The sequence below is a fragment of the Nicotiana attenuata genome, chromosome 7 (assembly GCF_001879085.1).
Source record: "Nicotiana attenuata strain UT chromosome 7, NIATTr2, whole genome shotgun sequence".
Lineage (NCBI taxonomy): Eukaryota > Viridiplantae > Streptophyta > Magnoliopsida > Solanales > Solanaceae > Nicotiana > Nicotiana attenuata.
The window spans coordinates 4832185-4848547 of record NC_031995.1 but is presented as its reverse complement, the minus strand read 5'-3'; positions in this window follow the sequence as shown (position 1 = coordinate 4848547).

Here is a 16363-nt window from a genome sequence, read left to right as displayed (position 1 = left end):
GCTGTCAACGCCAACAAGCGGTTAGGGTATCTAGAGCGAGGTTTAGTAGAGCTAGAAGGAAAGTTCTTGAAGAGAATCGAAGACTGCTAGAATACCGAGGGAAATACGGGCGGACATTTGGCCGGAGCCTACTTACTGCTAGGATTGCGCGAGCTGGTGCAGCTGCACGAGGGAGGCAAGAATACCGAATCTAGGGAAGGTCCTTCTTGGACCAAGTAGTTAGGATCTTTTATATCCTACTTTCGTAATGTAATAAGGCCACTGGCCATTAGTGATATTTTTATTTATGCAGTTGTTTTAAGACTCGTTTTGTTTTTATCAATAAAATGAGGCATTTAGCATTATAAGTTCTCCAAATTTAATTTGTCGCTAGGCCTACCTCGGGCACAATGAGGAACCCAAGATTAGGAAACGACTTATATTCCTGCACAACGTGTTTAAATATTGCAATATTCTCTTTCTCATAACCTGTACTAACTTTTTACCTTTTGTTTTTCTTTTATTTTTACTCCCCTCCCCAAAGGTTAGTTCATGTATTCTGGCACCATCAGCATATTCAACAAGATCCAAGGGCCCTCCACCTCCTCCTCTTCCGAGTCCTACCAGAAACAGGAACAAAAGCAGAATGGGAGATACAAGTGCTAGGAAGGAGATCGAAAGGGAGGAAGCTTCTTAGGGTACCCTAGTTGCTAAGGGTACTGCTGCTCATCTCGAACAAAAGTTGCTGAAATTCCAAGAAGAGTTGGACCAAGTTCGGAACCTGTCCAGTCTATCATTTTCCCTCGCCGCTCCTGATGGCAACGGTAAAAATCCCGCACCACCACAGAATACCCCACAACCACAAGCACCACCCACCCATGCTCAAACCTGTTATGCATGCAATAACACTCTACTGCTCATTCCCGAGCCACCAAACACTACAAATGACCACCTCCACAACACTCCTATTTTTGTGGATACTATACCCCACTATACCCAGCCGATCTCAAGTGCATCCGAATCAGACGACAAAGACTCCCTTATCAGGAATTTGGCCGCTGAACTCAAGAAGTTGACTAGCAGGGTCCAGGGTGTCGAAGGTAGCAAAGGTGTTGAGGGGTTGAACTACGAAGATCTTTGTGTTCAGCCGGATGTTGAACTCCCGTAGGGGTAGAAACCTCCCAAGATCGACGGTACATGTGATCCCAAGGTCCATCTAAGAATGTATTGTGATAAGCTGGTTGGAGTTGGAAGGGACGAGAAAATCCGCATGAAGCTGTTCATGAGGAGTCTGAAAGGCGACGCCTTATCTTGGTGCATCAACCAAGATTCAAAGAAATGGACAAGTTGGGTGAGCATGGCATCCGACTTTATGGACCGATTCAGGTTCAACACAGAGAAAGCGCCGGATGTGTTCTATATTCAGAATCTGAAGAAGAAACCCACAGAAACCTTTCGCGAGTATGCTACTCGTTGGAGGTCAGAAGCTGCTAAGGTCAGGCAGGCCTTAGAGGAAGAGCAAATGAACAGGTTCTTTGTCCGGGCTCAGGATCCACAGTACTATGAGAGGCTGATGCTTATAGAAGGTCAGAAATTTGCCAACATCATCAAATTGGGAGAAAGAATAGAAGAAGGTATCAAGAATGGTATGGTCACTAATCTCGAAGCATTACAGGCCACCAACAAGGCCTTACAGTCTGGTGGCGCATCAAAGAAGAAGGACGTGAATTCCGTAATGGCTGCGCAAAGAACCAAATCCCCTATGAAATACCAAACATATCCCTCAACTCCACTCACATATCAACCTTCCTTAAATTACCAAGCACCTTCACCCACTTACCAAATTCCACCACCCACCTACCAATCATCTCCACACCCACATATCAACTCACCTCACCAAGATATTCCCAACCTGTGCCCGTGTACCAAGCATATAACTCCCAACCTTCTCATTATCCATCACCACCTACTCGCCAAAACTTTCCCAGACCTCGACCGAACATCGATCGCAGACCTCCCAGATAATATACCGCCATTGCTGAACCCATTGACCAACTATATGAAAGACTCAAAGCAGTCGGTTATGTTACCCCTATCCCAGCCATAACTCTAGAATATCCCTCCCAATGGGTCAATCCGAACAAAACTTGCGCATACCATTCCGGAATGAAAGGCCATACCATCGACGAGTGTCGCTCGTTGAAAGACAAGATTCAGACCTTGATTGATAATAAGGTCATTATAGCAAAGGAGCCCGCTCCCAATGTCCGCAACAACCCTCTGCCTGACCACAAGGGTGGAGGCATTCATATGATCGAGATTGAGGATGATTGGGACCCCAAAGGGTCAATCGGATTGATTGCTGAGGGGGATGAGCCGAAGAAGCCAACGGTCACCCTCAACCCCATTGTTGTCCAGATCTAGCCTTCTGAGGGCGATGAGGTAAATGTGTCTATACCACTTAAGTTCGAAGCGCCTCCTGCAAAGGCGCCGGGACCAATTGAGGTTGAGTTCGGGATCCCAAAAGCACCTGCACCATTTGAATTTGCTGTGTTACCTCCAAGGGTGCCTATTCCGGTTTCAATGACAGAAATGACACCGTTCAATTCGAACGCCATACTCTGGGATTACACAGCTAAAGCTAGGAGACAAGGGAAAACACATACTGGAGAGGCGATCGCCGCACAAGGTATGACCAGAACAGGCAGGATATACACTCCAGAGCATTTAGCTGAGTCCAGCAAGCAAGCCTCTGGACGGCCTGTTGAAACTGGACCCGATGACCTTTGGAGAAAGATACAGGCCAAAGAATACTCGGTCGTTGAGCAACTGAACAAAACACCAGCGCAGATTTCCATCCTGGCTCTTCTGCAGATCTCTGAGGTACACAAGAATGTTCTGATGAAAATATTGAGTGAGGCTTATGTTCCCAGCAACATAACTGGGGGAGAAATGGCGAATATGGTAGGACAAGTGTTGGAAAGCCACAAGATCACCTTCCACGAGGATGAGTTACCACCCGAAGGACTTAGTCACAACAAGGCGTTGCATATCACCGTGCAATGCAAAGATTATTTCATCACCAGAATCTTGGTTGACGGGGGATCCAGCCTTAACATTTGTCCACTAATAACTCTCAGGACATTGGGGAAAGGTTTGCACGAGATCAAAGATGGAGCTATCAATGTTAAAGCTTTTGATGGGTCCCAAAGATCCACCATTGGGGAAATTAGCCTGTGCTTTCAAATGGGACCTACTTGGTTCGATGTTGACTTTCAAGTTATAGACGTCCCGACATCCTACAATTTGTTGTTGGGGCGACTCTGGATCCACGCTGCCGGAGCTGTGGCATCAACCTTACACCAAGCGGTGAAATTTGAATGGAATCATCAAGAAGTGATCATTCATGGCGACGGTAGCAACCCCATATACAGTCACCAGACCATCCCAATGATCGGAGGCAAAAGAAGAATAGGCGGAGAAACATACCACCACATCGAGCGAGTCAATGCTGTGGACAAAGACAAATAGTGGGACAACAAGATTGAAAGCATCCTGAACGGGAGCTGGTATGAGCCCGGAAAAGGACTTGGCATGAATCTCTAGGGTATCACCAAGCCCATCAAACTGAAGATACATGGTACCACTTTTGGTTTGGGCTATGGGTACACTTGGAAAGAGTTCAATGAGTGGTCACCACCATGGCGCGGCCCCTACTATCCGTTGGAGCACCCTATACCTCGACTGGAGCAGACTTTCCAGCCTGCTGATATCATATATGGATTGGAGGAAGATGAGGCATTGGCAGCAATGAAGAACCTGTTTCTGGAAGATGATATGGACTGTTGTGTTATCTTCGAGGAGGAAGGGGAGGAAGGCCCTTCCATACAAGCTGTGAATCGAGGGGAACGCCTCACTAATTGGTCGGTCAGGACCACCAGGGCCCAGAGAGCTTCGGGGTAGCAAGGCTAAACAAGCACCCTGCATCGCATCTTTACTTTTTATTAGTTGATATTTTCTTTCCGCATTGTCTTTACTTTTGAAAAGAGCTCCGATGTTTCGAACAATTATGAATTTAATCAAAGCATTTTCCAGTTTATTATATATCTCGCTCTTATTATTTTCTCTATCATTTACTTTATTTTACACAGCATTACTATTACCTGTCTTGATGATGAACCAACGACTGTAACTTGCAACGAGACAACGCAACAAACGGATATAGATTCAGAAGAGGATGATATACCAGAAGAGGTCGTCAGAGAGGTCGAGAACTTTGAGAATAGGCCTAAATCCAACTTGGACGAAACTGAGATTGTTAATTTGGGAGATACCGAGAATGTCAAGGAAACACGTATCAGCGTGCATTTGTCGCCCTTAGAAAAGAAAGATTACACAGAGTTCTTAAAAGAGTATGAGGACATCTTCGCCTGGTCATATGATGATATGACTGGTCTCAGCACATCTATTGTAGCCCATAAATTGCCAACAGATCCAACATGTCCGCCAGTAAAACAGAAGCTCAAAAAATTCAAACCCGACATGAGTTTGAAAATCAAAGAAGAGGTTACCAAGCAAGTCAAAGCCAGGGTTCTCAGGGTAGTTGAATATCTGACATGGTTAGCCAACATCGTGCCAGTACCGAAGAAAGATGGGAAAGTAAGAGTCTGTGTCGACTACCGGGATCTCAACCGGGCCAGTCTCAAAGACGACTTCCCCTTACCGAATATACACATCTTGATTGACAACTGCGCCAAGCATGAGCTGCAGTTGTTCGTCGATTGTTTTGCTGGATACCATCAGATATGGATGGATGAAGAAGATGCAGAGAAAACGGCGTTCATCTCGCCGTGGGGGATGTATTGTTACAGAATGATGCCGTTTGGATTAAAGAATGTTGGGGCCACCTACATGAGGGCCATGACTACTCTCTTTCATGACATGATACATAAAGAAATCGAGGTGTATGTGGACGATGTCATCATCAAATCCAAGAAAGCTGCAGAACATATGGAAGACCTGAGAAAATTCTTCAACAGATTGAGGAGATACAACTTGAAATTGAATCCCGCCAAGTGTGCATTCGGGGTTCCTGCCGGAAAATTACTTGGTTTATTGTGAGCCACCGGGGAATAGAATTGGATCCGTCAAAGGTCAAGTCCATTCAAGAGTTGCCACCGCCAAAGAACAAGAAGGATGTGATGAGTTTCCTGGGAAGACTCAACTATATCAGCCGATTCATAGCTCAGTCCACTGTTATTTGTGAACCTATCTTCAAGATGCTGAAGAAGGATGCTGCCACCAAATGGACTGATGATTATCAAAAGGCTTTTGACAGAATTAAGGAATACTTGTCTACGCCGCCAGTCTTGGTTCCGCCTGAACCAGGAAGACCCCTTTTGCTTTATCTCGCAGTATTGGATGGAGAATTCGGTTGTGCTTTAGGACAACATGATGAAATGGGGAGAAAGGAGCAAGCAATTTACTACCTCAGCAAGAAGTTTACCCCGTGCGAGGCTCGATATTCCTTATTACAACGAACCTGTTGCGCTCTGACCTGGGTGGCTCAGAAATTGAGGCACTATTTCTGTGCCTACACCACTTATCTCATATCAAGGATGGATCCGTTAAAGTATATCTTTCAGAAGCCCATGCCCACTGGCAAGCTCTCCAAGTGGCAAATCCCGCTAAGTGAATTCGACATTGTCTACATAACTCAGAAGGCAGTTAAGGGACAAGCTTTGGCAGATCACCTCGCCGAGAATCCCGTGGGCGGAGAATACGAGCCTCTGAGGACGTATTTTCCCGACGAATAGGTAACTTTCATAGGAGAGGACATTGCAGAATCCTATGATGGTTGGAGGATGTTTTTCGACAGAGCCGCAAATTTCAAAGGAGTTGGTATAGGAGCGGTCCTGGATCAGAAACCGGTCAGCATTACCCGGTATCTGCCAAGCTCAGGTTCCCATGCACCAACAACATGGCCGAATACGAAGCCTGCATCTTGGGGCTCAAATTGGCCATCGATATGAACATTCAAGAGTTACTAGTGATTGGAGACTCGGACCTACTCATACATCAGGTTCGAGAAGAGTGGGCAACCAAGAATTCTAAGATACTCCCTTATCTGCATCACATACAGGAGTTGAGGAAGAGATTCACAAAGACCGAATTCCAGCATGTTCCCAGGATGCAGAATGAGTTCGCTGATGCACTAGCTACTTTGTCATCCATGATTCAGCATCCAGATACAAATTTCATTGATCCCATCCAGGTCAAGATTTACGACCAACCAGCTTATTGTGCTTACGTTGAGGAAGAAGCCGATGGGAAACCATGGTTCCATGACATCAAAGAGTACTTGACAACAGGAAAATACCCAGAACTTGCCAATGCTGCTCAGAAGCGCACGCTTCGGAGGTTGTCCAACAACTTCTTTCACAACGGAGGAATCCTGTACAGGAGGACTCCCGATTTGGGATTTCTAAGGTGTGTCGATTCAAAAAAAGCAACCAAACTATTGGATGAAGTGCACGCAGGGACCTGCGAACCGCACATGAATGGTTTTGTTTTAGCAAAGAAGATACTCCGAGCAGGATATTTTTGGATGACTATGGAAACGGACTGCATCCGGTATGTCCGAAAGTGCCATCGCTGTCAGATACATGCAGATATGATAAAGGTGCCTCCAAACGAGCTTACTGCAACAAGCTCGCCATGGTCGTTCGCCGCTTGGGGAATGGATGTTATCGGACCGATCGAGCCTGCCACATCAAACGGGCACAGGTTCATCTTAGTGGCAATTGATTACTTTACTAAATGGGTCGAAGCAGCGTCATACAAAGCAGTGACCAAGAAAGTTGTAGCAGATTTCGTCCGCGACCGTATTGTTTGTTGGTTCAGGATTCCGGAATCAATCATCACCGCCAATGGTTCCAATCTCAACAACGACCTGATGAAAGCAATGTGTGAGACTTTCAAGATCAAACACAAGAACTCCATAGCCTACAGGCCTCAGATGAATGGTGTTGTGGAGGCAGCTAACAAGAACATCAAGAAGATACTAAGGAAGATGATTGAAAGGTACAAACAATGGCATGAGAAGTTATCATTCGCCTTATTGGGATATCGTACCACAGTCCGCACATCAACCGGGGCAACACCCTACATGCTGGTTTATGGTACAGAGGAAGTCATTCCTGCCGAGGTAGAAATTCCCTCCTTGAGGATCATACAAGAAGCAGAGTTAGATGATGCAGAATGGGTAAAAGGTCACTACGAGCAGTTAGCCCTTATAGACGGAAAGAGAATGAATGCAGTCTGCCACGGTCAGTTATATCAGAACAGAATGTCCAGAGCTTTCAACAAGAGAGTTAAGCCAAGGAAGTTCACACCAGGGTAGCTGGTGTTGAGGAAAATATTTTCGCATCAAGATGAAGCCAAAGGGAAATTCTCTCCCAATTAACAGGGTCCGTACATGGTTCATCGGGTTCTAACTGGAGGAGCCCTTATTCTTGCAGAAAAGGACTGAGAAGTCTGGACGAAGCCAATCAATTCTGATGCAGTGAAACGATACTATATTTGATCACATGTTTCTTCATGATGTAATTTGAACTACGCCTGACCTGATTCCCATTTAAGAGGGGATACGTAGGCAGCCCTATGGGTTCGGTCACAATTTAATAAAAATTTCATTTTCCCCCACTATTGGAACTGGGGCAGAATTTTGAGGAGGACCCTCAAAATTCCGAAGTCAGTTTTTCAGTCTTTTCATCGGCAGAAGCGCCAACCCAGTAAACTGGGGCAGAATTTTGAGGAGGACCCTCAAAATTCTGAAATTGATTCGTTCTCATTCATTCAGCACAACCGTCAGAAGCGCCAGCCCAGTAAACTGGGGCAGAATTTTAAGGAGGACCCTCAAAATTCCGGAGCAAGCAAGGTTGCAATGTCTCGAACCACGTTGCGGTCGTTGATCCATTCAAAAGAAAATCATTTTTTCAAATATGTACTTACATTATACTTACTAAATCATTCATAGCTATCATCTGAATTGTCGTCGTTTAGCAACACTACCCCGACAGTACGTGACGTCAGGAGCCATAGGAAGATGAACTAACCTTCCCCCCTTTATAGAACTCACGATTTTTCTTTGGATGCAGGTCACAAATCATCTGAATACATTCACACACGCGTACTTTTCGGGAACGAAACTATCAGAACAATCACTTATTCAAAATCGCTGTCCGCACACAACATCCTCATCAGTCACTATATCGTAATCGACGATCAGCTAAGAAATTTTACCGCTATTCGCCTCTTTACATGCATCCTGCATAACGCTACTTATCTGCCTTTCGAGACTAAGCTCTGTCTCCATCTGAATTTTTGCATAAGGCTACCTATCTGCCTTCCGAGGTTAAGCTCTACCTCCATCCCGCATAAGGCTACTTATCTGCCTTTCGAGACTAAGCTCTGTCTCCATCTGCATTTTTGCATAAGGCTACTTTTCTGCCTTCCGAGGTTAAGCTCTACCTCCATCCTGCATAAGGCTACTCATCTGCCTTTCGAGACTAAGCTCTGTCTCCATCTGCATATTGCATAAGGCTATCTATCTACCTTCCGAGGTTAAGCTCTACCTCCATCCTGCATAAGGCTACCTATCGGCCTTTCGAGACTAAGCTCTGTCTCCATCTGCATATTGCATAAGGCTACTCTTCTGCCTTCCGAGACTAAGCATTGTCTCCATTCTGCATGGCTGAAATATCGCCACTTTACTTTTTCGAGCGGTTGAAATATCGCCACCTGCATTTAAATTCTCGCTTCGGCTGAAATATTGCCACCTGCATTCATTCGGCTGAAAGATTGCCACCTTTTCATAGGCTGAAAAATCGCCAACTTATTCAAAGGCGTCATAGTTCGGAGGCACCATTCGCATAGCCCGAGAACACCATTTCATGGCCTGCGAATCCTTACTTTTATGCTCTTCATGGCCCAGGACATCATAGTCCGAGGACGTCATCCTAACCGTCCGAAGACAGCATTCATCGTCCAACGGGAACTTGCATCATGTTTAAATTATATATATACGCACATTGCTTACCTGCAGGTACACCGGCTAGCAAACGACCGTTTCAACATGAGCGATCCCGCTCCAGTTTTCCGCAATCTATTTGACTCCAAACACCTTTTAAATCTGACCTTCGCGTCCATCTTTTCGTATCTCCATCGACGTATTTCGTCAATGGTTCCTGAACTACATATGGCCTGATTCCTGTAAAACCAGGGATATGTAGGCAGCTCAGAAACCAGAACGCGATCAAAATTCTTTTTCAATTGCCGCTTCCGGTCAAAATTGGCCATCTTATCTTTACCCGATAACTCTTTCATCCTCCTCGGATAAAAGAGGGCAGCTGTGATACCCTAATTTTCCCTATGTAATTTTACTACNATAACGACCGGTCGGATCGTTACAATAATAGTATCTGTTGATACCCAATTTTTTCCTATGTGTTTTTATACCCAAAATATTTCCAAAATAACATATATGTGTGTATATAAGCACACCAAAGGATTTTGACATTTTTAATATTTTTAAAAACCAATTTATGGCCTATTCTTATACCATAAAATCCAATAAATTATTCCCAAATTATCTTTTGGTGAATAATTTATTTTATCCTTATATTTATATCAAAATATAGTTAACATGATTTTTGCATATTTTTACAAATTCGTTTGGTATTTTTAAAGCTAAATTACATAAAATTGCAATACTAGCCTCTTTAAGATTTAATAGCACTTTATAATTACAAATTGATCCCAATATTTTTAAGTTAATATTTAAATATTATTAACTGATTTAGTACCTTTAATTTGCTTTTTAAAACATTTTTTTACATTTTTTATAAAATAATAGGGGGAAACTGGCTATTTCAATTCTGGCCACATTTCATTTCAATTATAACCTCAATTTCATTTCAATCTTAACCCCCAATTGATCCCAATCCTGATGCCCAATTGGACCAGCTCAATCCAATTTAACCCGACCCCCGACCCAATCACTGAACCCGCCCGGGATCCTTTTAAATCCAGGCCGTTGATCTTTTTGATCAACGGCCACAAATCATTCTTTCCTTTTTAATTCTACATGACCTAACCCTAACCCTCATTTCCTCTTCGACCGCCGCCTTCAAACTCTCTCGTTCTCTCAAACGCTCCCTAGCACTCGAAACCCTAATCGCCTCCCTCGTCTTCTCCGACCAATCTCACCGGAGTCCATGGCTTCTCAGTCCATGGACGGCCTGTGCTCACCTTCCTTCACCCCCAAACCATGGTTGTTCGAGATTTCGAGGTCCGACCTCGATGGTGTTCGAGCAGATCCTCCGCAGATCTGTGGTTCTATGGCCTCTCCGGCCCTGTTCCGATGTGTTCGAGCTTTAAGAGCCTAGCTATGGCTCAGATCGACTCCAGACCAGACCCTTTCCAAGCCTTCTCATTTCTAGGATTTCTGAGAAATCCTAAAGCTATTCGAGGTTTTTCTGTTTGTTTTCTCTTAGATCTATGCTATATCTGTGCTATATTCGATATTTCAAGGGTTTTCCCCAATTTTCTTTTTAAAATCATTTTGATTTTCAAACTAGGGTTTCTGGAAAAATTTCTGATTCTTTTTCTCTTTTCTTTATGTGTGTTTCATCTGTGTTTATATCGTGTGTTTCTTCTCTACTACGCATGTACTTGATCTTCTGCTTCTTTTTCTATTAAGCATGATCATTCTATGCTTTGTATTTTTCCTATGCCTTTAGACTAAGCTCGCATGATTATTTCTGCTATGTTTTCCTACATGATTTCTATTGTATGTGTCTCCTACTGGGTTCTCTATGTTTGCTTGCTTTACCAGATTTTACCGAGTTCTTCCTAAGCATGCTTCACCTACTGTTTTCCTAAACCTTTATTGCTTTTTCTCTTCTGAACTTGTTTGAGCGACAAGCTTGGCCTAAATGTATTCCCTGTGTTTCAAACCAACTGTTCTCTTTGTTTGTTCTCTCATAAGTCTCTGAAAGAGACTATTGAGACTATTCTATTTGTTGTTTTCTAGTCTATGCATCTGATTCGAGTCAGAAACCCTATTATTTGGGGTTTTTGGCAAGCTCGACCTTGTGTTTGGACTAGGGTTCCATTCAGAACCCTGACCCTCTTGCAGACTCATTCTGAGTCTGTAAACCTAACCTTCTTGGTTACTCTGATTTCTTGCTAGTTTTGCAACAACTCTCTCCTGTCTCTGTATGCTTTTTATATGACATTCTCTTCTTTTAAAAGGCCTTTGGCCAGCCTGTGATTGATTCTGAGTCCCTTTTTAAAAGGGTCTGATTGAGTGTTGATGATTTTTCTTTAAGTTAAGTTCCTCTTCACCTTTCTTGGTTAGATTCATTCGTACCAAGACTCAAACCTTGATTTTTACTGGCTGTGATTGATTGTCTTTCCTTATTTTTGTCCAAACTGTGTGCTACTAAACTATTTCCTTAAAAAATGCTCTATGTATTTGCCCCTGTTATATTGCCTTGGAAAAGATTTTAAATCAAAGCCCTTTCCTTATTTATCATGCCCGTTTGAAATCAATCCCTTAACCAAAGGAAAACAGCTTGTGATTGATTTTCAAATTATTTTCTTACCTTCTTCTTACCTATTTTCTGCACTATAAAAGGGGCTCCCTTTTATACTTTCTATACACAACTTTTCTGCACTAAACAGGCTTTCACACGTTTGAACACTGAACTCTCTCACAATCAAACTGCTTTCTCAACTTATAGTATCTCTGCTTTCTACCCTCCTCTTCTCCCTTGTACCTTCTGAAATATTCTTGAGTTCTCTCTGAACTGTCAAGTGTTTTGCTGAAGACTTAAGTCTGCTCCTGCTGATTTCTGGATGTTTGCTTACTCTGTTGTTCTGCTATTCTAATACTTTGCAACTGGTATGTTATCCTTGGTTAAATAATGCCCCTTCACTATGTGTTTACTTCCTAGTCTGTTTTGCTTTCCTTTACTATGTGTTTACTTCCTAGTCTGTTATGTTTTCCTTCATCATGTGTTTATTTCCTAATCTGTTATGCTTTCCTTCATTATGTTTCTGCCATTACTGTGCTTATGTGAATCCCTTTTCCTTTTATCCCTTTATATGTGAGTATGGTTCCAGCCATAGCAGCACTTTAACATTGTTGTCTATGACTTTGAACTGGGTTCTTTGAACCCCTTAACTCAAATCAATTCCCACTTCCCATTTCCTCTTTATGTGTTGATCCATATTTTGTATAAACCTAGGACCCCCTTTCCCTTCTCTTGCAAATGTTTTCTTAAAGTTATGTTTTCTTTAAAATCCTTCTTTCTAAAATCGTTTATTCCTTTCTTTCTCTTTAAGCTTTTCAAACTTATTTGTAATTCTTATGTGCAAACTTTATTTGCTTTCTTCTATTTTCTTAAAGTCACAATTATAGCACGGCCGGGAACCACACTAGTGGATCTTGAGGGGTGCCTAACGCCTTCCCCTCGAGATAATCTCTAAGCCCTTACCCGAACTCTAGTTTCCTTCTCAAAATTCTTCATCTCTTTAAAGTGTCCTAATGCACTATAATCATTAGGTGACGACTCTCCAAAATTCCATAACCCAATTCTCGCAAGGGAATAAAAGAGTTGTCCTCCCATAACGTCGTATGCCCGATTTCCGGACCCTTCCGTCCGCGAACATGGAAAAAGGGGGCGTCGACAGTATCCCCGCTGATCAAATTGTTGATTCTGATTGGGATGAGATCAAAGAGCTTACTAAATTTTTAGTAAATTTTTATTATGCTAAAATATAATTTTCTGGTATATATTATCCTACTGTTACATAAATATTATGGTATATTTGTAAAATTTTCTGTTGTATTTGATAATTATAAAACAAATCCAACTTATGCACCGGCCACTAATGAAATGATTGCAAAATTTTAAAATTATTTTTTCCTATTCTCTAAGTTTATTTAATTTCTACTCTACTTAACCCGTACTAAAATTAAGAGGTGCAAAGGGACTTGTTCGTAAGATTTATGAGAATTTAGCAATTCAAGAAAATGAACAACCATCTCTCGAAGACTGCCAAGCTAACATATATTCGTATGTTAGATCAATGTTTGATAAATATAAATCTATGACAACAACATGTGGTGAAACTACTCCTACTACTTCTAAGGCTAGAGTAGAAGTTCTATGGGAAGCTATGGATGACATGATAGGTTTTCACTCCTCTATTGATGATAAACTTGATTCTTATCTTAATCAAGGATTGAAAAGTATTAAAGATGAAGAAGACAACGAACAACTTTTGGCATGGTAGAGGGAGTGTGGCAAGGCATTTCCAACACTTTCAATAATGCCCCGAGATATACTAGCTATTCAAGCATCATCAATATACTGGATATTCGAGATATACTGGCTATTCAAGCATCATCAATATCATCAGAGAGTGCTTTTAGCGCGACAGGATTTTAAATTGGAGATCATAGACATTCATTAGGTGACAACAACCTAGAGATTTCTGTATTATTCAGAGATTGGATTAATTCAGAAAGAAGAAATCTTGGTTTGAAAAATTAACCACTAGGGAAGAAGAAGAATACAATGAGATACTTAGCACTGGGAGTGATGATGGCATGGAACTCATGAAACATCAATCAATATTGCCAATTCCAGAACAATGTCCGAAAGAAATTATAGATAAGTTACAACGAAGCTATATAGGGGCTTACAAATATTAGTATGATAATTAGTAATTAGCTACTAAGAGGCCTATTTCAAACAGAACCCTTCCTAGAAGGTGATTGCGTAGATTAGTTGCTTTTCAAAAGAACTGTATTTGTAATTTTTATGTGAAATTTGAAAGTTCTATTAATAAAATAAAAGGCTCTAAGCCTTTTTTATGAATTATCTTACACTATTACTTAGTTATTTAATGGCTTGAAATTATATTAAATAAATTACAGTTCTATTATAATTACTAAAATATTTCGTTACAAGTCTTTTGTTTTAATATTTTATAATTCTTTACTTAGTTTCTTTATAATTTATTAAGTTTTAAGTTTATTAAATAAGTCAAAAAATAATTAGCCGTTGCAAACTTTAAAAACTTAATCATTGTCAAGAAACTAGCCATTGCCAAATTTAATGCTTAAAAAATTATTTTTTTTAAAAGGCCCACTTAGGGCCCGCGAACCGTACCGTCTCGTCCCATCCAGTTTGTTAGCAGGATGGGATGGGCCTACCGTTTCGTCCCGTTTATCCCGTCCTGTTTAGGCCCGTCCCCCACCCTCCCGGTTAAATGTTGTCCCGTCCCTTCCCGTTTATTTGGTCTCGTCCTGTCCCGTTACTCTTAACTATTTAAAATGAGAATATTTTGGAAATCATAAGAAACTGGTATGTAGATTACAGTTACTCTGAACTTCGTCATCCTCTTCAACGTCCTTGTTTGACTAATGGTTGGACGAATTGATCAATTGTCTCCAGGACACTTTGATATAATGGGAGTCAGATCCACAAAATTGTAAGTTCCCAACATATGAAAATCATGAAACTTGCAGGTGAAATTTACATTTTAAAATTATTTTAATCAAATAAACATATAATACTTTTTACAAAACAATTAATACACTTATGAAAACTAGTTTTTGAAATTGCATATTTTCCACTTTGTAAAATATATCACAAATTTTGTTATATAATCGTATGATACTATATATGATTTATAGAAACTAATCTATCATGACATATCATAGATATATGCAAAAGATCTAAGGTATGAAACTCCGGAAACGATACTATTAAATTGTAATGTACTAATTTTATTTATAAAATAAAACTTGAAGAATATCCTTTAAAGATAATGTAAAACTCTGTTGTGATTTCTAAAATCACATTGCACCGAGCTTTCGAATTAGCATAGCAAAGAGCCACTATCTTCCAAGTTAGGGAAGGAACATAATACATTTTTCATTGTAAGAAAACTAAAAAGGAAAATGTTGCTTCCTCGTTACTTAAATTCTTATTCCGAAGTTCTATGCATCACTTCAATGATGTTTAACGCATGCTCGTGATAGGATATTAATATATTATCATGTTTTGGATTTTATATAAACATTAATTTGGATTACAAGAACTAACTTTTTTTTTCTTCTCATTCTTAGTGTTGGATTAGAGATGAAGTCCGAATATTCATCATTAGAAGAGGAAATGATAGCTGATGCAACAAAGACCCTCTTTATTGCGATGGAGTTTTGTGCAAGATTTGTAACGCTAACCTAGCTTCAAAATTATTTTAAGCTAAAAGTTGTTTATCGTCTTCTACTATCTTATTATCTTTAGCACCATACATGCCAAGTTGCAAAAACTGATACTTAAGAAAGAGGTGATTCTGCGCAACTTAGAGAAGCTACTGAATGGATAAAAGTTTATCTATGAAAGTAAAGTGGTCCATGGAGACATATCTAGAGATAATGTCTTCACGGATACACAAGATCTAGCCAAAATCAGTTGGGTGAGTTGGTTATTCTTTTTTATTTTTTTTGTTATTGTCTTGGTGCATCAATTTTCTTTGTGAAATGCTTTATTTTAACTTTTCGTTTTGATTCAGCTAAGCTGAGTGGAGATGATAAGATTGATGTTGGGAGCTCAGCACTTGGCAATGACATGTATCGAGCTCTGTAGATGTTTAGCGGCCTTCCATCAATTATCACAAAAGCATATATGTATGCCTTAGGGTTGCTGTTTGAGATTTCATACCTGATAGAAACGTTTTCAGAAAGGGTTTAGAAATTCGAGAAATTGAAGCAAAGCAGGAAATTACCAGAAGACTATGGATTAGGAATCTCAAGGAAGCGTGTGTTGTAATCCGGCAACATCTAAGAAGATCACGTGGATATTATCTATTTGCTATTTTTGTTCGGCGAAACATCTAAAAACGCACACTTAAATCATTTATATTCCTAGTTACTACATATGCAAGTCGAGTATCAAAATACAAAATAAATAAGTTAAGAACTAACTGAATGAGACAGATGATCCAAGATGCTTATTAATGATACTATTGAGTACAATGAGACTTTGCAAGTAAGGAAAAGATTGTCGTTATATTCTTGTTTCACAACCCTGCATTCTTGTATCATACCAATTAAAGATTTGTATTTAAAACAAATAAATTACTAGAAACCAAAGAGTTTCAACAAGGAGGATGTCCTCCAAACTAGGAAGGACACAAGGCTGAATGGTAGATAAATCCTTATCTCCCAACCCATTGAAGTAATATTCACCCAAAGAATTATGAAGCGGACTATATATGCTTATACTATGTTTCAAAACTCATT